The sequence below is a fragment of the Dermacentor variabilis genome, chromosome 8 (genome assembly GCF_050947875.1).
Source record: "Dermacentor variabilis isolate Ectoservices chromosome 8, ASM5094787v1, whole genome shotgun sequence".
Classification (NCBI taxonomy): domain Eukaryota; kingdom Metazoa; phylum Arthropoda; class Arachnida; order Ixodida; family Ixodidae; genus Dermacentor; species Dermacentor variabilis.
In genome coordinates this window covers 2037469-2064017 of record NC_134575.1, presented here as the reverse complement: position 1 = coordinate 2064017, position 26549 = coordinate 2037469, and the positions used below count along the sequence as shown (strand labels likewise).

Here is a 26549-nt window from a genome sequence, read left to right as displayed (position 1 = left end):
GCGGAGGCTTCAGCTCTGCTTAGCTTCCCTATCTTTTTCTCATTTGCATCTCTCTAATAGCGGTGACTAAATCGTGTACTTAAGTGTCGAAAAGACTAATCACTTACTCCCTATACGCAGTGTGCCAGGTGTCCCTCGTAAATGTCACCAGAAATTAAAAAAGAAGTAGCAGTTTCACCCGAAAGGCGAAGTATTCATTGCGATAGCAAATTAGTGAAAAGCTATGGAAGTAAGGATAGTAGTTTGTTTTATCGGCCGCATAAACTCGTAAACATGGGCATATTAACTAAATTAAAAAGCATGGTGTCCCATGAGCACAAGCAGGCATGAACTGATATCACTCGATGACCACGGAAACTCGTTGCTAAACGCTGGAGTGAGCAAGCGCGGCAGCAGCAGCGAGCGAATTGACCTTCGCACTAAGGTCAAGGCCACTAAGGTAAACGCGAACTAAGCCTCGAAAACACAGCGCACGAAGGACTCTATACCCGTCGCAGATGGCTTTCAAGATACAGCGGCCTGGGCGGGCGGGCGCGGTCACTTGGGGTGCCCGGAGTAGAACGCCCTCCCCCCCCCGCCCCTCCTCCCGGACCCTTGCGCGCTACGGAAGACAGCACGCTTATTTCCCGCTTTCCTCCCTTGCGCGCGCGAGATTGAGCCGCGATTGCCGACTCACGATTTTGTCGCCCTTGGACTTGATATGGAACCTCACGGCGATGGCGACGCGGATGGTAGAATGGCGCCTGGCGGGCCCACATATTTTGCTATCGCAATAAAACAAGATAAATATACACATGCTTGTTGTTTGAAAGGCTAGGTCTGGAAAGCTTCACAAGGTATCACCAGTGGTAACGTCATCTGGCCATTTCCTGATTCATAGAGGACTAAAAAAGAAGGAGAGGCCCGGACGTCACTCGTTGTGAAGATCAGTGACGCCGGAAGTTGGCGTTACTCTCTCATCTTGTCAGGATGATTCTCCTATTTTGTTTACGGCGCGCAAACACGCCGGGCTTCGTGGCTGTGGAAGCGCCGTAGTGATACGACCAATGGATGCAATCGCGGTGTATACAATCGCGACGTACCGTTGCACAAGCCACGTCGCCCAAGTATTGTGCTCTAGCACTGAAAGGAGTTTGTTATGAACTCTGCAAGTTAGACTGTGAGGCCACTCTCCCGCTGATTTTGCCGGCATTTCTGAAAATAAATCTGTGCATTCTAAATGCACTGAAAGAATGCACAGGTAATGACTGGCAGCACACTTCGCGCGCGCCACGACCTACGGCTAGTCTATCTGCAGTTATGTGCTAGTCTACCTGCATTCTATCTGCAGTGCAAACACGTATGCTGGTCTTGGCTTTACAGGCATCGTGTTGCTTTATTCAACAAGTTTCGCGTGGCAGTGCACCGCGGGGACGTGACGAGCCACAGCCCGCAAACAAAGAGGCCAGCAGAAGAGAGCGTCGTTACGCGTTTAAACACACTGACTGCCGCCCGAGGTATAAATGCTCTCACGGTAAGGTGACTGCGGCAACAGGTGTATTGTTCTCACGGTAAGCGAAACTTCCCGGTAATGAAGTTCTGTGGTATCATCCGCGCAGTCCCGAACAGTACGCGCGTACGCGTGCGACTAGGGTGTTGACAGGGCCTACAGGCGACCATGAGCCGTTTGATATGCTCTGAGGCATACAGTCTTCTTTCTTTCGATACGGCCGCATCCGCCAGCCATGCCTTCCTTGCGTCCCCCAAGCATACAGATATCTGCGTTAAAGAGGATTTGTCCCTTAATTACTTACAGCAGCAGCTCCTTTCCTATCCTTTCACATGGCTGTTTTGCGTGCCAAAAATGTATCGGCCGCTGTCAAAAGCAGGAACACTGCACAGCTGTCAGACCTGCAAGGCATTTATCGTACGGTCAAGCAAAAAAATTTAGGGACCACGGGATCTCAGAAAACGTGCAATTTCCGAGCAGCCTCATAATGCAGCAGGTATTCGCATTGACAGCTTCTACCAGTATATGTGAGCAACATTTTGATGTTCGGTTTTGCTGACTACTATTGCAGGCTGCTCGGAAATTGCACGTTTTCTGACATACCGTAGTCCGTAAACCTTTTTGGTTGGTGGTACATATTCTGTATCACAGCGGTTTCGGTCCGTGAGGACATTTCAGCACGAATCCACCGAAGACGTCGAATGTGTTCTCAGATCGTCCGCGGTGCGGTGCGTGCCGTGCGGCATCACATGCGCGCTCGTTTCACACCTATCACTGAACCTGGCCATAACAGCATCCGAAAGAGCATGGCCTGTTGCGATTAGGATGTCCGAGCGCTCATTAAGTTTCCGTGGCTGGTGCCACGGGCCAGATGCCAGGTTATCGGGAGGTCCGGGGAGACATTCAAGAGATAGGAGAAGGGGTTTATTTACAAATTTACATGATCAGCGTTTGCATGTACTAGCACGAGTTCGAGTACTAGTACGAGCACGAGTAGGAGCACACGTGCGAGTTGGAGCACCCTCCCACAGCACTCGAGAGCCACTTCTTATGCACTTCTTTTCCCCTTTATCTCCTTGGGGGAAATTCACCGCTCTACCTGCTCGGCTAACCACAATCTTTGAACTGTTCGCAACGTCCCGCCATGACGTCGCATCGTTTAGCCAGGTTCCGCCTTCAATGCCGCACGTTCGCCCCGCATATGAGGCAACGACGTGACAAGCTGGGATCTTGATGTCTAAGTCTTTCCCACGGAAGTCCTCGACGTTGGCCCCTTTGATCAATTAGTGGGCCATTCTTACGGTCCGCTTGTCAGGGTCAGGCTCCGGTGGAGAGGTCTTCACGCTAGTTGGTGATTCCACGAAGGATGCTGGCCGTGGTCACCTCAACGTGAGCACCTTTGTTTCCGTGTCACGCTCTATGTCAGATGTCGGGTCCAGTCTCGTCCAGGCGGGCTTTCGCCTCGCCCATCAGCTTTGGCAACGATGATTTACTAGCCAGCTCCCTGGTCCTGAGAAAACGACGATACAGCGAGGAGGGATTGCACAGTTGCGCGCTTGTCTGTGAAGCATTAATCGTCGCGAAGGTATGCTGGATAAACAATGCTAAACTTCAATCGTAGCAGGTCTATAGCATTTGTAACAGAGCGCAACAAAACACGGAGACTAACGTAATCCTGCAAACATGGCGCCTTTGCTGCGGTACGAGACCTACGAGGAAGCACACGCGTACGCACGCACAACCATAACAAAACCGCCATTGTGCACCGACAACGTGTCCCGAACCGCGAAAAATGCCACGGGACTTCCTCCACACTTTTAGCGCCGAGTAGATCGGGCGCCTCCTCAGTGTTTTCCTTCCTCCGTGGCCTGACTGTTGCAAAAACGTATAAAATAAACTCGGCCACACTGTGGGCAATCAGTTCTTCCCTCGCCGTCTCTCTCCCCTTCCTATGTAGTCCTCGCCAGCGTCTGGATGCTTAGGCCTACCTTTTGGCTGGCCCGTTGCGCGGCCCGACACCTAAAAGACTTCTTGAAATATTACCACCAGACCTGTCGTTTTTTTTAATTTAAGAGGTCTGTAGGAGAGATTGGCCTGAGGGATGAGGCACGGTACTCCATCTCTCAGGCAAAACAGTACGTGTCCCCAAATAGGCCGGCTGAAACACGCAAACAATTAGCAAATTGAAATATGCTGTCTTACGTGCTAAAACCACGATTTAATTATGAGGCACGTCGTAATGGAGGACTCCAGAATAATTTTGACCACCAGGAGGTCTCTAAAATGCACCCCCCCCCCCCCCCCCTGCACGGGACACGGCTTTTTTGCATTTCGCCCCAACGCGAAAATCTTCGCCACACGGCACGTAAGAAAATAATAAAAGAATGTGGGGTGCAAGCCCGCTCCTACTTAAAGCAATAACGGGCGTAAAACCGATGAATATAAATGAGAAGTGGTGTTAAACTACCCAAAGCGGGAATCTAAAACATAAAGTACAAATTGCAAAAAAAGAAAGTTGGGGACGGTAAGGCTTGGTATCCTAAGGGTCTGGCCAGCGATCATAGAAAGCGTAGAGCGTGGAAAACAAATGGTGATTAATTGCATGGATGAGAAGGGAATTGCAAGTGCTCGATCCGTGTAGAAGTGCCTCCACGAAAAGGTGACAGGGTCAGCTGAAGTGAAGAAGAAATAAGCCCGGCCGAGTACAAGTGGCAATGAATTAAAACAACTATAGAGGCATAGCGATGACGACCCGGTACAAGAATAAAATATGATCGGGCAGTCATCGCAGAGGAAGCAAATGAGCCCACGCCAACGTCCCGTCGACCAGCAGAACCAATACGGCTCAATATGACACAAGGTAGGCAGGAGCAAAAACCCAATGAGACCGTCAAAACCAGGATTCGATCCCACGACCTCGTGCTTAGCAGTTCACCACCATAGCCGCTAAGACACTGCAACGGGTGAGAGGTTTGAAAGAGACGGAGAGAGTACATAACAAAGCTAGGCCTGCTAAAAGAAACGCACACTCAAACAAGATAGAATATTGACACGTGTACTTGTTTATCGGGCGACCACGCTTCACCGCCCAACAAAGGTTGTCGCACAGCGCAGGACGTGCCTGCGTCTATGGAAAGTTTCACGAATGTTATCAATGGTTCTATCCGCTGTCTGTTATGACCGAACCTTGTGTTCTCTGATTTTATGTATGTGCGACGCGAACGGTGTAGAACTTTCTGGAAGACACGCGGGAACCAGCGATTACTCTGGAACCTTCGATGACTGATGTATAAAAGCCAACGCGTATGACCCGCTGATCAGATTTTCGATGATCGCCGACTGTGATCACCGCTATAAGTGTGCTTTGAATGTAGCCTGTTAATAATTGAGGGCAGTGGTTCGACCGATAAAACAGTATTTTCGCCATTACAGTTTTTCTGCTTTCTTTACCGTCACTAGCACATGACAATATCAGCAGTAAATGTAAGTAAAGGTCCGAATGTGCTAACGCAGAGTTCACATAAAGTTTAAATTAGCACATTGTACATCCGAACACCACAAATTTGCACAGTGAGTAAGAAGAAAGTGGGTTAACCGAGGGGCCCAATTTTTATTAGTAATATCATAAGAAGCCAAAAAACACTGACACCAAGGACAACATAGGGGAAATTACTTGTCCTTAATAAATGAAATAAAGAAACGACAAATTAAGGGAAATAAAAGTGGATGAAAAAAACATCTTGCCGCAGGTGGGGAACGATCCCCACCTGCGGCAAGTTTAGAACGATGCGAAGGTTGTGGGATCGTTCCCCACCTGCGGTAAGTTCGTGATGGTATAACCACTGTGCCGGTGGAGCTGGTGTGAGTGGAAGAGCCATCCGTATATATATGTGGTCAAAGTAGAAAGTGTGCAAACCATCCAGAGCCGCTTGCTTCAAGGCCAAGGTGGGCCGGTCAGTATTCTTTCTTATCCATAGAACCATAAGACGCACTTGATGTTGTTTTAAACACTACAAAGCTGAGGTCGAATGTGCTGAGGGTGTGAGGCCCGAGGGTGTGCAGGTATGATGGATGCTGACCACATTGGAGAATGACGCCTGTGGTCGTCGTTCTGGCAGGTAGGCAAGAGACTTTGGTTGCATCCGTGAAACATGACACAAACCACCACCACACCAACATTCACTACTACTCTACTCGACACCATGAATACTGGTCTATGTATCACCCACGCACGAACTACAGTTTTTAAACTCTAAAGTACACTTTGCCCTCTTTACTAAACAAGTTTGACTAACATGTCGATCCGGGAAAGTTCTTATATTTCCCTTCGAGACATCTTTCATTAATTTTGCCTTTTATACAATTCCCGGCCATTATTTCTCTCTTATTTGTATTATTTGTTTACAATAAGATGTTATTGTATTTCTGGAATGTTTGATGTTATGCTGCACCAAGTGTTTTCTTTTTTTTTTTTTTTAGTCTTCCTTGCAAATGGATTTCCCTGTGCTGTCAGTTTTGTCGGTACCCGCTGCACAGATGCACACATTGGGGAAGGGAGCACTGTCGAGCTGCGCTTTAGCGTCTTTTTTTCCCTTCTGCTCAGCCATATACGCATGTATGCAGACCTGGAATAAAGACTCAGGTCAAGAGATACCACGCAAAAAAAAAAAAAAGAAATTCAGAGCATAACAATGGAACAATCATGGAGAACATGTTAGGTCTGTTGGCCACTTCTAATCTCCAACTTCCTGTGAATATCTGCCTAGTTTTGATGGAAACGAGGGGAAATTGTCCTTTCGAGCCCATACATATTCATTGGTCATTAACTATTCAAAACAATTTGCTATAGGTATGATTGTTCATTTGAATCCAAGCGCTACAGATCTGCTCCTCGTCACTCTGAGCTGCCGTGATTCGCTTGGCCTTGAACAATCTGGTTTTCATCAACAATGCGCTTTTACTAAAAAGCAACTTCCCCCTGCCTCACACCATAACCCGTACGATAAAGGGAATAGTGCGGGGCTATTATAAGGAGTCTTACGTGTTGATACGAGATAATATTATGGAGGGTACAGCTATCTTGAAAGAAGTTCCCGCTAATCACTCCATAGCCTTAAAATTTGGGGAACTTGTATTGAGTTAATGAATTCCCGTGCCGAGTCGCATTTCCCCCGCGGAATTGAGTTGAGCTTCCCACTTCGAACGCTGCACTGCAGCGTCACGCCTCGGACACTCGGTTTCCTGGCGTGGATTTCGTTTGAGCTCGTTGGTCAGGCGTGCTGGCACAAGTATTAGAGGACGCAGAGCAATAATACATTTCTGCTCTGTGCCGTAAAATGTATTAGACAGCCCTGTGCAAGTCGAAGCGGTGGTATTTCGCTATGAATTATCTGACTTATCCTCTCCTAACAACAGCTGCGCGCTAGGACAGACCTGCCCGCCATGGCGGCGTAGTGGCTTTGGCGTTGCGCTGCTAAGCCCAGAGGCACGTGATCAAATCCCGGCTGCGGCGACTGCATTTAGATGGGAGCGAAATGCAAAAACGCACCCATACTCTGCATTGGGTGCGCATTAAAAATCCCCAGGTGGTCAAAATTGATCCAGAGCTCCCCCTGCAACGAGCCTCCTATTGCGGTTTCGGCACACAAAACCCTAGAATTTTATTTAATATTTAGCAAGGAAATCCCATGCCAGTAAGCGCCAGTAAGTACCAGTAGGTGCCAGTAAGTGCCATTTGTCGTTTGATGTGAGGGAAAATTAATTGCATGTCTTACGAACACTTTGTCTATTGGACGCATTTCTGCAGCTTCATGTGTATGTGAAATTCGAAAATAAAATAGTCCCAACCTAAAGCTCTTTTCTTCACTTATTAACCTCAATCACATGAATGGGCTTTTGTGTACAACCACATGACATTAAAGGCGCGCTTCAACCCACCATTCCGGCACCGTAAGCACGTCATGGTGTATTGACAGCAAAATCACTCTCCTCTTCCCGGTCACTGGGGGCACTGAATTTCAGACCTCCCATTGTGCCCTCCAAGGTCCTTTTGGCAAGATCGGTGTTGATGCATTAGTGCCAACCACGGCTCGTTATTTCTGCCGAGGAGCATTTGTCGGGCGCAGTAGGCAAGCAGAACAGGTGGTATCCATGAAAAACCGCGATGAATCGACGAAAGCAAAGCAAGATTATAGCGCGTGGATCGTCTACGATGACTAAGCGTGAAAGATGGGTTTAAAGGAGCTGTTCACTCCACTTTTATTTAATTTACAGTCTTTACTTTAAACAGGGATTAAAGAGGCGCATCGAACACTCTTTTCGAAGTGCTGACGCATAATTTTGAATGCAGCTGTAACGTTGTGCGCGAAGGGATAAGAAATATTCGTGGAACGGGGCAACAGAAATGCAGGCCCAGTGTCCGTAAGCACCAAGAAGTACCAAGGCTGTTGTTTTGTTATGGCCAGGCTTTGTTTCTTAAATTCAGGTTCAGACTAGAAAAAAGCTATTGTGCTTTAACAAATCAAAACCAATACCTGTTCACATGTGTGATCAGTTCAGCAAAAGATGTGTAAGCGTTTTTTGTTGTTGTTATTTCTTTAACAGAAACCCAAACTGTCTTTCTTTTTCATAAGTGTGACGCTTTTAAGCCATACACTCTTAACATTTTCACACCCTTATGGGTGTAATACGGGTGTATTCATCTTTTCACCCTTGTAAACACCCTCGAAACACCCTTTTTTAACGGAAAAGGGTGTTCAACAATAAAACACCCTTGGAACACCCCCGTCTTTCTAATTTACACCCTAATTATAAGGGCGTAAGTGAACAAGCTTACAGTATATGATAAATGAACATTGCCAGTTAAGGCGTTGATATTGGCTATACATAAAACGCGCGCTACCTGCGCTTGAATTAGGTAGCTGGAATGATTAGATCGGGACATCTAGGCAGCAGCGCACTGGCTCCGAACAGTGGTCAAAAATGAAGTTTCCCACGAATGTTGATATCAAACGGATGACACTAACGCGCAGACTTTGCATAGCCAGATATCTGCAAAAGGCTTCATATGATCGATGGCAAAATATTTACAATGCTATCACTGAATACTTAAAGGTGTGCAACCAGTTCGACTGGGAATGGTTAGGAGTGAGGGCTAACGGTAAATAGCTCACCAACTTACGGTTTGTAGATGACATTGGCATACTCAGCAACGCTGCAGACTATTTGCAACAAACGTTTGAGGACCTTGTCGAAGAAAGCGTAAGAGTCTGATTGAAAGTTAGTATGCAGAAGAGAAAAGTAATGTTCCGCAGCCTGGCGAGAGAACGAATGTCATGGTCGGCAGTCAGCCTCTAGAACCTGCGCAGAAATACGTTTATTGAGGTTAATTACTCGCAGGGGCCTCTGGTCAAGGAAATTAACAAAAATAAAAAATTAGCTGGAGAGCTTACGGCAGGCATCACTAAATCATGACCAGGGAGCTTACTGCTAACCATTGCTTTCTACCGTTACTAACGTATGAGGCCGAAACTTGGAAGTTACCAAAGAAGCTTGGGAAGACGTTGAGGACCGCGCAACGAGCGATGGAATTAAAATTATTAGGCATGACGATAATAGACTGGTAGACAGCGATGTGGATTAGAGAGCGGACGGGGATAGCTGATATTGTGGTTGACATTAAGAGGAAAAAGTCGGGCTGGGCAGACATTGCAATGCGTAAGGGCGAGAACTGCTGGTCTATTGGAGTTGCAGAATGGGTGCTAAGGGAAGGGAAGCACAGTCGAGGACGGCAGAGAATAATGTGGACGTGATGGAATTGGGAAACTTGAAGACACGTGGAACCAGTTAGCACAAGACAGGGGTATTGGAGATCGCTGGAGAAGCTTTCGTCCTGCGATGGACGTCAAAATAAGCTGATGATGATGATGTTGATGATGTGACGACATCCATGCTAGCTTCGCGGCATGTCATTCATGTTATGTCATGCATACGTGTCATGCACGTTCTGCACTCTAAGAAGAATTCCGGGGAAAACGGGAGTAACTGGGCAGTTCGTCCTAAAAAGGGCGCTTTCGTCCCTCAAGGGAGTAACTGCATGGATGTGCGTGTCGTGTGCAAATTTGGGAGAGTAAGTGTTTAGTCCCTCGTCAGAAAGAGAGCAACGGGAGGACGAACGGCAACAGTTACTCCCCATGCGCTCCGCTGTTTTCGTCCATGTCGTGGAGTGATGCGGCAAGAGCTGTATTGTCTATAAATCGTGAATAGTTCGAAGTTAGTGCGCTGTCTATTGAACTACATGCAAAGCAGCACTTTGCCTCATCGTGAGAAAATTGCGTGAAATTTAAAGTTGGAATGTGAAGAGCCATGCCCTTCGTGGGCACACCATAAGTGAGCGATACACATTAAACGCGCAAGTCATTGATAGACTGCCAGATTGTGCTGGTCGATAGTACCTAAGTTCATTCCGTTCCAAGGAGATTACGAACTTAACTGAAGTGGTGTGTAGCTCAAACGGGACACACTAAGCGACAGAGCAATTGTCCGTCTCTGTCGTCTTAGGTGCCCCGTTTGAGCTCGCATATACACGTTTACATCGCGTAGTGCCTAAGTTTAAAGCACCCTAAGAATACTCGGGCAGATTTCTTTTCGCACTCGCTTATGGTTGCAGGTACACTCAACGTTACACTCTCCCCGCACAGCATACACAAAATGCCGAGTCGCTTTTACATTGCTGCACCTGCATGCCAATGCTTAAGTTGTCTCAATTTCCAACGCCGTCAAGCAATCTGCCGTGGCGCAGTGGTTACAGTAGCTGACTTGTGGGCGCGAGGACGTGAGTTCGAATCCTCCTTTCGGGCGCCTTATTTTTTCTTTTTTTTTCAGCTCAGTAATCTTTTTTATTAGTGTATAAATGCCTAATTTTATTAATTCCACCTTTGCGGAGCATCGGAAATAATGACCGTTACTCCCTTGAGGAGCATCGGAAAAGAGCAACTGCTAGTCCTCGGAAGAGTAACTGCATGGGGAGTAACAGTTCATCCCCTCGCACTTACCCCCTAAAGGGAGGAATGGTTGTGGCAGATCAGTTGCTCCCCTAAAGGAGTAACCTCAATACCCCATTTCCTCCTTTACTTCTTAGAGTGTGATAGCTCGATTTGCGTTGATTGCGGGGTGGTGGGGGGCTAGTAGCGGCGCAGCCAAGTGGGGCACGCCGGGCACTTGTAACGCTCACTAACAGTAAAATTTTTGCTGCTATGGCAATGGCCCCGCTCCTTCCCCCTCCGCGGTCAATTGGGACACCCCCCCCCCCCTTCACTCGAAAAAATTTTCTGGCTACGCCACTGTGGGGAGGGAGGTGTAAGATTGCTCTAGACCCCTCCCCCTAACTTGTCAACGGAAACGGGGGACGGGAGGGCAGCTGCCGCCGGGTCGCAAACCTTAGGCAGCCCAATTACCGTCTGCATTTCCCTTTGGACGTGAATACTGCTCTAATGTCATTACACTGTAGGATTCGTGGCGGTTCGAGGGCATGCGACAATAAAAAAACACATACAGCCATCAGCAAGTCTTAGCTTGAGCCAATCTTTGGGAGCTGGGCAAGACTCTAACAAAAAAAAAAGTTTGGCATCAACTCTGGGTCCCACCGCTGACTGCACATTTCCGGTAAAAAAAAAATCACAGAGGAACTCCTCTCGCATTTGTCTAAGTGCGCGTGAGCATTGTGACTCTTCCTCATCTACACGCAGTTCATGTCGTTATTAATGTTATGAGACTTGACCCGACAAGTATAAGCGACAGCGCTGCGGCGACACGAGCTGCTCTGGTCGGCGGCGCAAGCAAAGTACCGCAGGTGACGGGGCCAGGCGCGCTGGTGACGTTCCGTTCGTTTTGAGCCGGTATCGCTCTTTAGCCCTCCTCATCCGCGTCGAACCATTATCAACCGTTCTCCGGCGGCGGCTGCTTGTGGCACGGCCGTGCGAACCGTATCTTGAAAGCGAACTGCGTTGTGGACAGAGTGTGCCCACTGCTGAAAACTTCACGCGCTGTGTTCTCACCGTTTACTTCGCTTTGAAAACAGACGCGCGTACACCTATCTTGAAAGTGATCTGCGCAAAGCGCATAGTGCGGCATAAGCTGTAAGCTTCGTGAGCGCAGTGTTTTCGCCGCTTCGGTCGCGTTGAAGCGAGAGCTAGCACGTAGGTGAATTCACTCGCTGCTGTGGGTTCTATTTTGAAAGATATCGTGCGGTACGGACTGATGGACGGATGGTTTTTCTTGTTGGGTAGGTATAGAAATGCTTACGTTATAAAAAAAATCGCAGGGTTCGCGAATTTCGCGATAAGAACCAACACCAACCCCACTCCCCCGCCCCCCCGCTGAGCGATGCCGTCTTGAACGCCCCCTCCCGACCCCGGGAAAAGGGACACTACCTCTCTATCTCAGTTGAAGAAACGATGATGAAACGTTAACAACGACAAGAACGGCATTTCCTGAGTTGCCTTATGGCCTCCGAGATTTGCGCGCGAAGCTGGCGCGCGCGAACCTGAGAGGCCATAATTGGCCGCCTAATAACATAAAAAGAGAAAGATAATGCCAAACGACACAGTTAAAAATTCAAAGAACTGATCTTAGCTATACTGTTTGGGGAAAAGGAATAAAAAATTAGACAGCCGCAACACACGCCACTAAAGCCGCCACCGCCGGCATAACGCGGATACAACGGTTGGCAACGTTCATTCGCACGTCATTGCTTCGTCCGCTTCGTCGTCTCCGCTACGAGAGCCGCCATCTTCTCGCGCCTAACGTTTTGTATGGTTTTGTTCTCTGCAATTCGCGCACATAGCTCATCGGTGGATGCACGTCTGCTCGGCGTCGCAATGCGGCCTGCGTCATTTTCTAGTGTTCGCGCAATCGGTGTGAAACTTGTCGCATGTGAAATGTTTGATAGAAGTGCCTCACGTCCAAGTCAAGCCGCCGTACGGGTGTGTATGGCTGTGCGCCCCGTTCTCGGAAGCTTCGACGGGTTTCCGGCATGCGGATTTCAGGTACGTGCAAATGCGTTTCGCCCTCCTATTGAGCTCCGGAGCAAAGCGTGCAATATTTCATTTGAAAGATGCACGCTGTTTGAAAGATGCATTTGAAAGATGCACGCGCTGTTTGTTTGTTTTCGGTGTCACGAGTACCACTTTCATGCTTTTGTTGCATGAGAGTGGTAGCTGCCACATGCCGTCTGGGCAGAATACAATAAAAGCAATTCCCTCACTTTCATACGTATGCAATGTGACGTAACAAAATTTCCAGCGTTTTATTCGGAGCGTAAATATCCAGTATAGTTTAGTAAGAAACTCAAATTCTGTCTTAGCTTAGTAGGCGTGAAACAAGTGAAACTCTCATTCCTTTTTGAATTGTTCGCCCAAACCGCACCGCCCGGAGATGCGTCATCGGGTAATTGACAGTAGCTTCGCTACGTGAGTTGTTTTATGCGCCAATATTGCCCGGTTAAGTATCCTGTTAATTTATGCCGACGCTCGTTCATCTCGATTTTAAGCGGTTACTATCCCCGAGTACCGGACGATGCCAAGCTTGTGACGCGGGAAATTCAAAGTGGCGTGGCTGCAAGTTCCTGTTTTTACGTTTCTTGCATTCAAAGCCAATAGACACAGTATCACTGATTTATTTTCCATTTCTGCTGTACTTGATCAATCTAATGTGACAAGTGCATTTGCTCTTTAGTGTTCTCCATTTACTGTGTATTCAGCTTGGCTGCCGTCCTCTCTTCAGAGGATGCCCCTGTGATAGCTCTTTCGTATAGCACATGCTTCTAGGTCCTTGTGTTTCAAGGGCTCTGGCGAGGCAGTAGTGCTCCAAGTAATTTTACCATCCTATATATTTTATATTTTGCATCATTCTTCCACGATGGATTTTAATGTTCATAGTATTTGTCATTAGTCATCGCCATAATTTTATAGCACGTAGATTTTACGCACTTTACAGCGACAATTTTTAGGCCAGTTTACAGCCAAGTCACATCTTCCATAATACATCGTCAACATTACCACTTGTCACGGCGCTCTTTGGCCAAACCTGGCGCTTGCGCCATAAAACACCACAAATCATCATCATCAGCTTGGCTGCCAGAAAATGCTTGAATTTCTTTCAGTATCCAAGTGACGAAATATTTCGTCACTTGGATACTGACGGCCGTGTGTGAAACACGCAAGATGACAAAACTGATAGCAAAATGATGAGATATTTCTTTTATAGCGTTTGGACTCGACTTTTGGTGAGGATGTCGATCGACCTTGGGCCTGGTGACCGCACACCCGACATCGCCAAAGTGCAGCCTATCAGCTGAGTGCCCCCGAATGGACCATCAACATCGGAAAATGAAGCAGAGCCAGGTAGGGGCAATCTTTACTTTGGAACAGAATACTGACAGCTGCCTCTTTTTTTAAGAACTAAATAACATAATTACAAACCAATGCTTTCTCTTTGTGCAGCCTACATAGAATTGTTTTTTGCTTGTTATACAGACTTTCAGAAAGCAGTTCTTCTGAACCCTTTTTGCATGCACAAATAAATAAAGAGGAGTGCACTTTCTGAAGAAATTGATGCACTGAAATGTGCGTTCGACACACAATGAGATGCAAAATAACCAACAAATTAAAGCGGTGAAAAAAAAAACAAGTTTGAAACATCTTCTAACATCATAACCCGCCTTGGCATACGGATCTAAATATAACAGCAACAGAGGTGCATGCAGAGAAGTGTTTGTAAATGTTTGCAAGATATATACATTGTCTAAGAAATTGTTTTTATTTACTTGGAGCTTCTTGGTGCCATGGCAGTGCAGTAAAAGCTCAAAATGATGCCCCTGCTCCTAATAAAGCACCTTTAGATTTTAAAATTAAATTGTGCTTTTACATTCCAAAGTCACAACCTGAAGTTTTGGGAACCTGGCCTTCTTTAATGTACACCTGAATCTAAGTGCATAAGCGTTATTGCATTTTACCCTCATTGGAGGGCAGCTGCCATGGCCTAGATTGAAGCTGGGACCAGCATGACTGAGCAGCATGGCATCATAGTAAGTGGGCTATAACACCAGCTCAAAATGAGAAATACTGCTTAGAACTACCAACTTCTTGGCTCACAAGCACTTTGAACTAAGTTAAAGGAGTATGGAGTACTGACAGCGACCGTTTATGTACCAATTTCTTTTTAGGCTGACTGCATTATTAGGGTGCGAAGCTTCAATTAGTCAAAACCAGCCTAAATTATAGAACCAGCTCAAAACACGCACCATGTATAGCTGGATTTGGACATGAAAATGGAGTCAATTCATGTCGCCGAAAATGGAGGTGGCAGTCACACTATTTCATGCATTTTGCCTAAAACATAGTCAATAATAATTAATTGATTTCTAAAATATTCTTTTCAAAAAGTTTTTTTCAAGCATGAAAGGAGGAGCCAAACGGTGTTCAGGTGCACGAGCGGTTAGTTGCACGGCACTTGCATGTGTTCACTGGCTTCTTTCAAGCCTGAAAAAAAGAATTTGTTGCACTTATTGAGCAGTAGAAAGCTGGATTAGGAATTTTTCAGGATGCTCTACAATTTTTGCACTGACACTTTTGATTTGAATATAATTCAGCAGTTAAATAATCTTTAATAACTAATTACCTAATTAGGAAAAATGCAAGAATTGGTTTCACTTCCTCAAAACGATGGCAAACGACATTACCTTGGTGCTGTGCAGCTACGTGGCACTTGTACATATTTAAAGCTTGCACATGTCATACAGACCACCTGGTAATTACAAGGCATATATAGAAGTGGATAAGTTGTGTGAGCCAGCCACGTGTAGCGAATCATGAGAAACAGCCATGTTTCTTTGACTTAAGGGCATGATAAGATTTACATGCTCGACACCTTGTATCAGTGTGTTCTAGGCCTGTTCGTAGTTTAGCTGCTACATAAACAATATTTCTCCACGTGTAAGCTTATATGCATCTTTCAAGTATATTGCCTCGTGTGTCCAAAATAAACCATCCTCGCGCTTCCTTCATTATGTCTTCATCTGTTGCTGTGCTAAATTTTTAACATGCAACTGCACAAATTTTCATCTAGTTTTCATATTTCCTCGTTGTTTGGTGGCTTTATTTCTGAACAAGTTGTTTTCGTTAAACCCTGTTGCACACAGCAGTACACAGCATTTCTTCCTGGAGTGGGAATTGTTTTTTTTTTAGATTGACATTAATACACCTTGCCTGGGCAATGTAAGGCATTCTACATAACACGGCCCTGCAATAATGTATTATATTGCATTCCAGCATCATGCAAAACTGTTTACTTACCAGATTAGAATATGTATAAGTGTTGGAAGTAACAGAACTGGAAGAAGCCAGCAGATAATGAGGCCAAGGAAAGCATACAGGAACATGTTTTAAGTTTTTTATATGAAGTATAGAAGTGATAAATTCTAGTTAAGTGAAAGTGGATTAAAAGATATCCAGGTGTGGGTGGGGAACGGACCCATAACCTTCACATTACGCATGTGATGTACTAACCACTGGGGTACTACGGCCGTGTTCGAGCGTCGACAATCTGAGGGGCCATTGTGGACGGTTGAATGCTGCCCCGGTGGCACAGTGGTTAGTGCATCCCATGCCTAATGCAAAGGCTGTAGGTTCGTTCTCCCCCCATGCCTGGTTGTTTTTGACCATTTTCATTTCCCTTTATCATTTTTACATTTAAATAGAAAATTACAAATAAGTTTCCACGTGCCTTCCCTGGCATCTTCGAGCTGTGATTCAGAAAATTTTGACCCTCAGTAGCCTTTCTTCTCGTTTGGAAGAACAGGAGCTTCATTTTAAAATAATGAATTCACCTTGTTCAGCATCTCAATGTGGTCTCAAATCTTATCACAGCATATGTATTACGAAGTGAAGTTTTAAGATGATGATATAGCATGGGACCTAATTAGTAGCCTTGGTGTACAGATATATGACTAGTCTAATAAATAGGAGGATTTTAAGAAGCACTTCTAACATGGTCTGAGCATGTGTTTAAAAAAACTAATCTAGCATGATTTCAGGCATAACTGTTGCCCCTGAAAAACATTTGGATCATTTGCATTGGCATTGTTTTTAGAGAGCATCAATACTGCTTTGATAGAAGTAGCCTCGTGGAACATGAAGCATCGCTTCTTGCTGAGTCAAGGAAATATTATCTGCATATCTGAGGTGCATGTGTCATATGCTCGAATGCTGTTTAAAGGCTGCTAATAAGAAAATTACTTTATTTGCCTTCCAGAGATTGCTTCAGTAGTCTATGCTACTCGATCATAAACAATTTACCAGAGTGAACATTCATCACAGTTGGCTTTGCAATGTTTATGCAAAATACCACAATTGTCTACTAGACATGTGACTGCACTAAAACTTGGAATTAATGACCAGTAAGATTTATGGGACCAGCAAAACTTAGTTTATTACTCCAGAACAAAATGCGAGGCACTTCGGTTATTTCTGCCATAGAGTTTCTTACAGTAATTACTAGAGGGAGCTCTGGCGCTGCAGTCGTACAACCATGGGAATGACGGGAAGCACATGGATTTGTCTGATATTCGTGCTTGTGAATTCAGACGTTCTTGTGGCTTCGTACATTATACGCTATATAAATCTTATTGTCGTAAATTTCAGCGCAGTCTATACTCTTCGAAGTGCAGAAGACGGCGCCAACACCCACAATTGCTATTAATTGCAACGATTGAGCTTGTCCAGGTGGCCAAATCGAAAGGCGCCAAGAGTCTCAAGGCACTGGTATGCCCGCGATAAATTCATCAGGGCGTTGCACTCGCTTGTCGTTACATGCCTCCGTGGCTTAATGGTTTCAATATCAGACTTCTGTTCTAGAGTTCCTGTGTTTGAATCCTGTCGTCGGACGATTTTAATGCTTATTTATTTGTTACACAGTAGATTGTTGAAAATGAGTAGTTTACAAAGTCACAAAGCCGTTTGAAGCCAAACAGACTAAGTTTAGGCAAATCCATGTACTTTCCATAATTTCCATGCTGGTACAGCCGTTCTTGTTTGATCTCCTGTGGACACTAACGTCAGAGTTCTCTCTAGCAATTGTATAAAACTCTGATTTCTGCACCTCGCTCGCGCAGAAGCGGCACCACACCTGCTGCGTAAACATGCACTACCTTTCGGCCAAGTGCAGGGAATGCTGTGAACTCGCCCTGTACAAAGCCTGCACTAAGTAAAACAAATCACAACGTGCAGTTGCTGCCACGTTGAACTGGTGGAATGAGTAGTGAAATGCAGCACCTCCTGAACTAGTTCAGAAAGTGCAGGTTAATCAAGTGGAGATTATATAGTAACAGAAGTTGAGTGATACTGCATTACATTCACGAAATATACTTCATGATACTTTTCCATTTATTTTCTCAGTTATTAAGAACCCCTTTTGCATTGTTGGACAAAACTACAGAATGCCAACATATTTTCTAGCATTCACTGGTAGCAAACATGTCAAAACTTGTTCTAGTTTCTGGATTGTCGCTTTAGCCGTTAACCCCCAAGTTAATTCCGGAAAAATGTACCAAATTTTCCAAATTTCTTACGTACTCAATTTTTCGGTGTCATTCTCATTCTAAAAATATATTACTTCATTGGTCTCTGGTTAGAAATAACACAAAAATATGAGCTGCTCTTGAGGGCAGCTTTCCCTCAATGCCGACTGTAACTGATCTTTGACAATAAGAGCAGCATAACATTGGGCAGAAAGATTGCGACTCATTATTGGCGATATTGGTACTACCTCCAGTCACTACTAGAGCTTGGGATCAATGGTTAAAGGTTGCGACTTTGTCGCTGCCTAATTTTAATTCTGCAGCTGTTACACTTGGGTGTAGCGTGTGTATGTACGTGTGCATGCATTAAAATGACTTCACGCTAGAGCAAAGCAACTGTAGTGCAGAGAGGCATTAGTCATCTTTATATATTTGCTTTGTAAAGATGCACTAAGTTTATCTTTTGCAGTATAGACTTGGCGCTCATTGGCCAAAGATGCCCTTGTGCTACTAAAACCTGTCAATTAATTCGCTTTTTGCAGTAGCACCTGCTTATTCCTTTTTCAAGATCGGTCTGTGAGTTTTAATTTGTTTTTCTTGAACTGTACAATTCCCACTCACAGGACTGCATGTCATCTGAGGTGTTCCTTTTTCAATCAAGAATGTTGAGGTTGTGTTTGTAAAACTTGATTTCTTGCCTCAAACGAGTTGTACAAACTGACCAAGCTGATAATTCTACCTGATTATATATTAAATATGTTGCGGTTATGAACCCTCATAATGAATGACACATAGTATAAAAATTTTATCTAATAAAACAATTTAATGAAATTTTTCTTGTTTTTCGCGTTCGTGTTCACTTCTCTACTCGTGTCCTGTCTGCATGCCTCACCTCTTCTTTTGCATATTAAATATCGTATAAAGTTAACCATGCTTTTTACCACAGTGCAGGGGGAAAAGGTTCCGGTAACACCATGCATTCAATATGGTGGCCCAGATGTGTATGCAAGCAATCTCCTTCATGTGGACCAAGAACTACTCTGCAGTGTCTCGCAGACTCCCATGCGAAGCCCTCAACATTCTCGTCTCAGTGGAATGGCTGCTCATCTATCTGCGTGTCCATCACCAAGACGGCCAGTTGTAAAGCTCCTGTACCCGTTTAAGAAAGCTTAATGATTTTTTTTTAGTTTTCACGGTTGGCCGTAGAATCTTAACATTTTTGATGTTTCTAACATTTTTACCTGGCACAAAGTGGTGCAATAACTTTAAACCAGTGTAATGTATTTAAGTGATGCTCGCTCTAATGCCTATCTGGTTTTGTTTGTGTTTAAGAAATTTGAATGTCTGATGAGGTAACAGCATTTGAATTTCTCATCGTGGCTCTTCTCAATGAGCTGCTAGGAAATAAGACGCAAAACTTATCACACGCCAGTTGTAGCATTTTTGTTTTCATGACTGAAGTATACTAGTTTCAAAAGATGGAAAGTGGGGAAAAAAGCCTCAAGAACATAATCACCCTAGGATTGTCATGTCCTTACAACTCTGCAATGACTAATGCCTCATGCATCTTGGGGGCACATTGGTCGCAATGCCTACAGGTATACTTGATAAGATAATAGCTTGCACTCAGATTTGCCACGCAGTTGATGGCTGATGGCTTTTGTTTGTCGTCTTCATGTTACTACTATGTATTCAATATTCATTTAGATGAGCTTCGGTTTCTTGCAGTCTCCTATATGTATGTATATATATATATATATATATATATATATATATATATATATATATATATATATATATATATATATACATGTATATATGTTTGTTGCAATAAATATTTAGTTGAGAGTTAGCGCTCATCCTGTCTGCTTCTAGTCTGTGTCCGTGTCACTTCGCGCTACAATCCAAGATCATGTTACTGTACCAACTCGCCCAACTTTATATCCTTGTGATAAAGACACACTCAGACTTGTTCTTACTTATGTGACCGGTTATTTTTGTGCTTTATAATAAGATGCAGTGCTTTTCGAATGAAAACATGTGATAGTTCGTAGTGAGGTTATTTAAAAAAACAGTTCTGCTTAAAATTTAATTGAGCAAGCCTGTGCCATTATTCGGTGTTTATGTCTTTGTATTGGTATGGTTTTACTCCTTATCTTCCTTTTTACATTTAAAATGTGCAATTATTATGTAACCATTTCTCTTTAATGAAATAAATACTTTTCTTCTGACATTTTGTCATAAGTTTTACAATGATTTTGTTCGATTAGGTAACCTTAGACTAGTTGATTGTTATTCTGGTAGCTTAACTTACCATGCCTGTGGAATATTCAATGCAAGCACATGGTGAAAAATAAAGTAAATTATTGGGTATAAGCAGGTCACTCGCAGTAAATGGAGCATACATATATTTCAGGAAATAGTGCATGCTTATATATTGAACAGCACGCACAGCTACACATGCTGTTTTGTTCGTAAATGCTGAAACATTATTCGACGTGGAAGCACTTTGTTCTTTGCCTTTCAGTGCTACCTTTAAGTCATGTGTGAAAGTACTAGTAGAAGCATCCCGTGGAGATAAATGGCAGCTTTGATGAATAGAGGTATAAAGTGTGTGCTTAAAACGGCAAAAAACTGCTTGACAGGCAAACGTGTGCTTCTGTAGTACTGCACTTGTTACCGTCGCCAATCTATGCATTGCTTGCGCTCTATTGCATTCAATATGAGCTACAACAACGAGCTGTGGTGTCTTACCCTTCTGGTCGAGCTGGTGTTGCGAAAATTTTTGACCAAGAAAAGTGGAGGTTTTTAATTATTTCTGGAATGCATGTAACCATGCTTTTGGCTGTGTGCTGTTTCCACGGGGTTATAAGTACTGGTGCACCAAGGTGCGGGAGATCCTGTGTCCTTAGTGCAGCGCGCATTGTTATTGCGCTCTGCATCCTGCCGGCAGTGTACTATCACTGCAGAGGAAGATTACGAAAAGCACGGCGTGTCTGCCTTGCTGCAATGGCGAAACCTTAAATTGTTTGCCTGAAAGGGTCGCACATTATGCTACCACATGACGGCCCAGAAGCGCAATATGACGGCGCCTCACAGATTCTGGCTCATACTGAACAAGGTAGTACCATAGCTAAGGCTACGCAGCATTCACAACAGCTAGTCTGCCCATTAACTACATGGCTGTAGTGAACACTAAAATACTTGCAGGGATAGCGCCCTTTTGGAAGGGTGTTGTCCATGCTACACCCGTATTGAAAGGGTGGTGTCTGTGTTACACCCCATATAGAAAGGGTGTTGTTTGTTTTGCACCCATAGGCGAGGTGACGTCATATTAACACCCCTTCTGTTGTGGGGTGTTAATTTGCCCCCCTTTGCATGGGGTGTAGCAATACACCCAAAAAGGGTGTCACCCATGGGACAAGTCATTTACACCCTTAAGGGTGTTAAAATTTTTAGAGTGTATCTCCAGGTTACTTATATCTTACATTGTTTTAATCTTTGCTAAAGCGTTTGTATGTAAATGCTTATGAATGCTTTATATTTATTGTAGCAACCCCTCCCTCTAACAGGAGCCTCTTTCCGAAGGAAAAGAATTGTATCAATCTTTCGTTCTCCCGCTTTGCAAACTTTGGTAAAACTGATTTCGCTATTGAAAATACGGCATTAGTTCGCCGTACCACGTTCAACTTTGAATTAGTGGATGGAATGTACAAATCCTCAACGTCGAAGAAACTTCAGACGTATCCCAGCCTTCTCTTATATTCTGCACTTCGCCGTATCAACTGTGCTCATAGCATGCTTAGCTACGGTCTGTGTCTAGCTAATTATTAATGTCCTTGTAGCCATTATTTGTGTCATAAGCAACATGTTGACGACAAAGATAACAACATTCAAACAATACATAACCATTCATTTTAAACACACATGTTCTAGCTACATGAAACTATGTAGCGGCCTTGTATAAAAGGATCTATAAAACAGGGATTATGTTATTCTATTCATTCTTGTATAGGTACAGGCTGAGCATCTCTGTAATTATTTTTACTAGGAGGAAAAGAATGCTCGCATCGAGACGTAGCGATCAGTACTATAATAAAGAAAAAGAGATAAATCACATAACCACTTTACGGAACTTCTAGTTATATTTTTCGGTGTTCTGAAAGCATTAAGTGAACACGCCCCTCGGTCATCCTGATTTTATGCCGACTTCTTTATACATGAGTCATCATGCAGTCTTTTGGGGCTCTTAGTGTACTCTGAAATATAATGAGCAGATGTAGCTTTGCAAATGATGTGAACATGTAATGCGATACACACGAAAGTGAGAAGCAAAGTAACATAAATTTAAGAACAAAACCCACAGTGCCAAAGCACCCAAAGTCCTCTCCGCAGGCAAAGAAACGAGCACATCTCCGATAATCAAAGACGCCGGCGCCGCATTTAATTGGGCGTGGCTCAGTGTTTGCTTGCAGCACTTTTACCCAAGCACAGTTCTCATTATAGGCGCACCCGCAGAGTTACTCGCTCACTTAAAAGCCAAGGTATCTCGTGTTTAAGAGCGAGGTTCCCATGTTTTCTGCGTGTTTTCTTTTTTTTTTTCTTTCAGTGACTCGATAGCCAGGTTGTTTCGGGTTTCATCGTGACAGAGCAGGGCAGCGCAATTATGGTCAGTGAAGGCCGCCTTTACCAAACCGGCTGCATCACATTGTCGCAGTACAACGCGGACTGTAGACAGGGAGACGTTCAAGAGCCGCAGGACCACTTGTTCAAATACAAAACAGGCCAGAGACACGTCTTCTTCGTCCTCGCTGAAATCCCACTGACCCACTAGACGAAGTCCGTTAATGTCCCTATCTTCGTTGTCGTCTGCATAGAAGAATAGACGCGTCATTTGTCCCTCCCTACACTGTAAAATAATTTACACCCTAGAAAGTGAAAAAGGGTGTAAATGTGTTTATAACTCACACCCTAAGGGTGTTATCTATATGACGAACACCCAAAGGGTGTGAGTTATAGACACATTTACACCCTTTTTCACTTTTTAGGGTGTAAATTATTTTACAGTGTAAGAGAGCATCATCCCGATGCTAGACCAGAAGTGTCACTTGCGGAATTAAGGGTCTCTCGCGTAGCTATTCGCGCACCTACGGCTTCATGCGGACAACGTGCACAAGTTCAGGTCGGTGCGTGCGGCGCCGCGTACAATTGGGACTATCGGGACCGACCTCGTACATAACGTCACTGAGTCGGCGCAATACTCGATATGGTCCGAAGTATCGCCTTAACAGCTTCTCGGAGAGGCCTCGTTTTCGTATGGGTGTCCAAACCCACACTCTGTCGCCGACGTCATAGATTACTATTCGACGGCGAAGATCATAGCGCCCTGCGTCGTAGTCATGCTGCTGGCAGATCCGCAAGCGCGTGAGTTGCCGAGCCTCTTCTGCGCTTTGCGTAAACACAGCGGCGTCCGTATCAGTGTCGTCGAAGTCATGTGGAAGCGTCGCATCCAACATCGTTTGTACATCCCACCCATGAACAAGGGTGAACGGAGTCATGCGCGTCGTCTCTTGTTTCGCCGTGTTATATGCAAAGGTGATATACGGTAGGATGTCGTCCCAATTTTTATGTTCAACATCCACGTACATGGAGAGCATGTCTTCAATTGTTTTGTTTAGGCGTTCTATTAATCCGTTGGTTTGTGGAGGGTAGGCGGTTGATTTCCGACGCGCCGTTCCTCTTAGCAGCAAGACGTGATCTAAAAGCGCAGCCGTGAATGCGGTTCCTCGGTCTGTTATTACGACGGTTGGTGCGCCGTGTCGCAACACAATGTGCTCAATGAAAAAGCGCGCCACCTCTGCCGCTGTGCTTCTCTGGATTGCCTTTGTTTCAGCGTAAAGTGTGAGATAGTCGGTTGCTACGATAACAAAGCGATTCCCTGCAGTAGAAGTAGGAAGCGGACCCAATGTATCCATTCCTGTTTGGTCAAATGGTCTTCGAGGAACCTGGATGGTTTGCAGGAGGCCGGCTGGTTTCGACGGAGGCGACTTGCGCCTCTAGCAGTCGAGGCAAGTGCGGACGTGATGTTTCACGGGGGTGTTAAGTCTCGGCCAGTAGTACCTCTGCTGCACTCTGGCCAACGTTCTCGTGTAGCCTAAGTGACCAGAAGTCACCTCGTTGTGACAGGCTTGAAGTACTTCCGTACGAAGAGCTGCAGGAATGACGAGCAGATAGGGGGACCCGGTCGAAGAAAATTTTATTTTGTAGAGGACTTTGGCCCGCAAACAAAACGACAACGGGCCTCTTGCGAAAACTCTAGGCGGCTTCGCAGACCTGCCCTCTAAGTAATTGATGATCTCAAGCAACTCAGGGTCGTCCCGTTGTTGTTGGGCGATGGTAGATGTGTCCAGAACACAAAGAAATGCCGAGTCTTCTTCGGATGGAGCAGACGACTCTATCGGCGATCGAGACAGGCAGTCAGCATCCGTATGTCGTTTCCCCGACTTGTACTTGACAGTCATGTCAAATTGTTCTATGCAGACGACAACGAAGATAGGGACATTAACGGACTTCGTCTAGGGGACCAGTGGGATTTCAGCGAGGACGAAGGAGACGTGTCTCTGGCCTGTTTTGTATTTGAACAAGTGGTCCTGCGGCTCTTGAACGTCTCCCTCTCTACAGACCGCGTTGTACTGCGACACTGGTGGAGGTGCCGGGTAGTGACCGCGCCTGATGCTCGGGAGTCCTTCTGGGAGTCGTTCCTCTAGCCCGGAGGCGTTATCACCAGTTACAACACCCGTGCATCGCTTTAGTCGTCGACTGCTAGGCCTTGCCCCGGAGTTCTCCCCTCTTCAACCGCCTCTCTCTAGGAGCCCCACACATCTCCCAATGGCCGACACCAGCCCAACGCAAGCACCCCAAAGCAGCCGGTTTTCCAGTCCACAGCAATTAACCGTTCTGCATCCTCTGGTTCCCGATCGCTATCGCGGAGCAGTCTTCCAAGACATTGAAGACTGGCTTGACAAATATGAACGCGTCGCACAGTTTAATCAGTGGACTGAGCAGCAAAAGCTCTCCCACGTCTATTTCGCCCTTGACGACAGCGGCCGTACTTGGTACGAAAACCGCGAAGCCAGCCTAACGACATGGAATGACTTTCGTCAGAAAATCACAGATACTTTTGCGAGTGCTGACCGACGCGACCGTGCCCAGCAGATGATGGAGCTACGGGTACAACAACCTAATGAGTCGGTCACAATGTTCGCCGAGGACATGGCCCGCCTCTTTCGTAGAGCCGACCCGAACATGACTGAAGAAAGAAAGTTGCGCTACCTCATGCGAGGTGTAAAAGAGCAGTTGTTCGCGGCACTTGTGCGGAATTCACCAGTCACCGTCGCTGACTTTATCAAAGAGGCTACGGCTATTGAGCGGGCCCTTCATCAGAGATGCAGACAGTACGATCGACTGTCCACCAGCACCACAATCAATGCCGCAGCAGTGACTGGCGAGTATCAGAACCCCTTGCGGGAATTGATCGGAGAACTCGTCAGAGAAGAAATTCAAAAGATTCTGACACCGACAGCGGATAGACCCGTAGCATCAATCGCCGGAGTGGTACGTGACGAAATCAGGCAGGCGTTACCGGCAACCGATCTTCAAGGTCGCCAGCGTCCCATGACCTAGGCAGCCGCTGTCCGATGTCCACCACCCGTTACAACCACAGCGCCGTACCACCAGCCTCCGACAGTCGCTCCTTGGTCGCCGCCGCAAGAGGAGGCTTCGAGGCACGCACCCGTCACGCAGCTACAGTCATACCACCCGCCGCCGTTCACAGCGCCTTGTTCAACGCCGCAAAACGACACTACGGCACGGCCGCAATTTCGGAGAACCGACGCATGGCGCACCGTCGATAGGCGCCCACTCTGTTTTCACTGCGGAGGCGCCGGCCACATTTCGCGTCATTGCTGGCATCGCGACACATCATTTCGACCTTTTCGTCCGTGGTCCTATGGTCTACGTGCAAATGACGACTCCATGCTACGCCGCGACGAAACTGCTTTTCAGGGACCTCCAAAAGCGCACCCGAATGACGAATCTGTGCCGCACGTTCAGTCCGATTTCGGCCGTCAGTCGCGCTCTCCAACCCCTCCACGTCAGATGCCTTCCCCTACTGGACGTACTATTGCTGACCTCCTAGGACGAAGGTCGCCCAGCCCATGCCGGGGAAACTGAAGGCGGCGACCTCTGGGGATAAGGTTGCAGGCCCACCGCAAGACAATAATAAGCCCCTGACACTCTCGCAGCAGAATGACGTGAAGCCGATAAAACCCGACACCGAAGAAATTGTGAGCGCCGACATTGATGTTTTGGTGGATGGACAGCCGGTGACAGCGTTAGTGGACACTGGTGCCGACTTCTCTATAATGAGTCAGGAACTCGTCCTCCCTCTGAAGAAAGTAATGACGCCATGGACGGGACCCCACATAA

The 26549-nt window shown here is 45.8% G+C and overlaps 1 long non-coding RNA gene across 1 annotated transcript; it reads left to right on the top strand.

Moving 5' to 3' along the window:
* Positions 1–12336: 12336 nt before the first annotated feature.
* On the top strand, positions 12337–19789 carry LOC142590853 (uncharacterized). Its single transcript, XR_012830241.1, has 3 exons — positions 12337–12534; positions 13754–13890; positions 19009–19789. It is a non-coding gene; the product is annotated as an uncharacterized LOC142590853 (long non-coding RNA).
* Positions 19790–26549: the final 6760 nt, after the last annotated feature.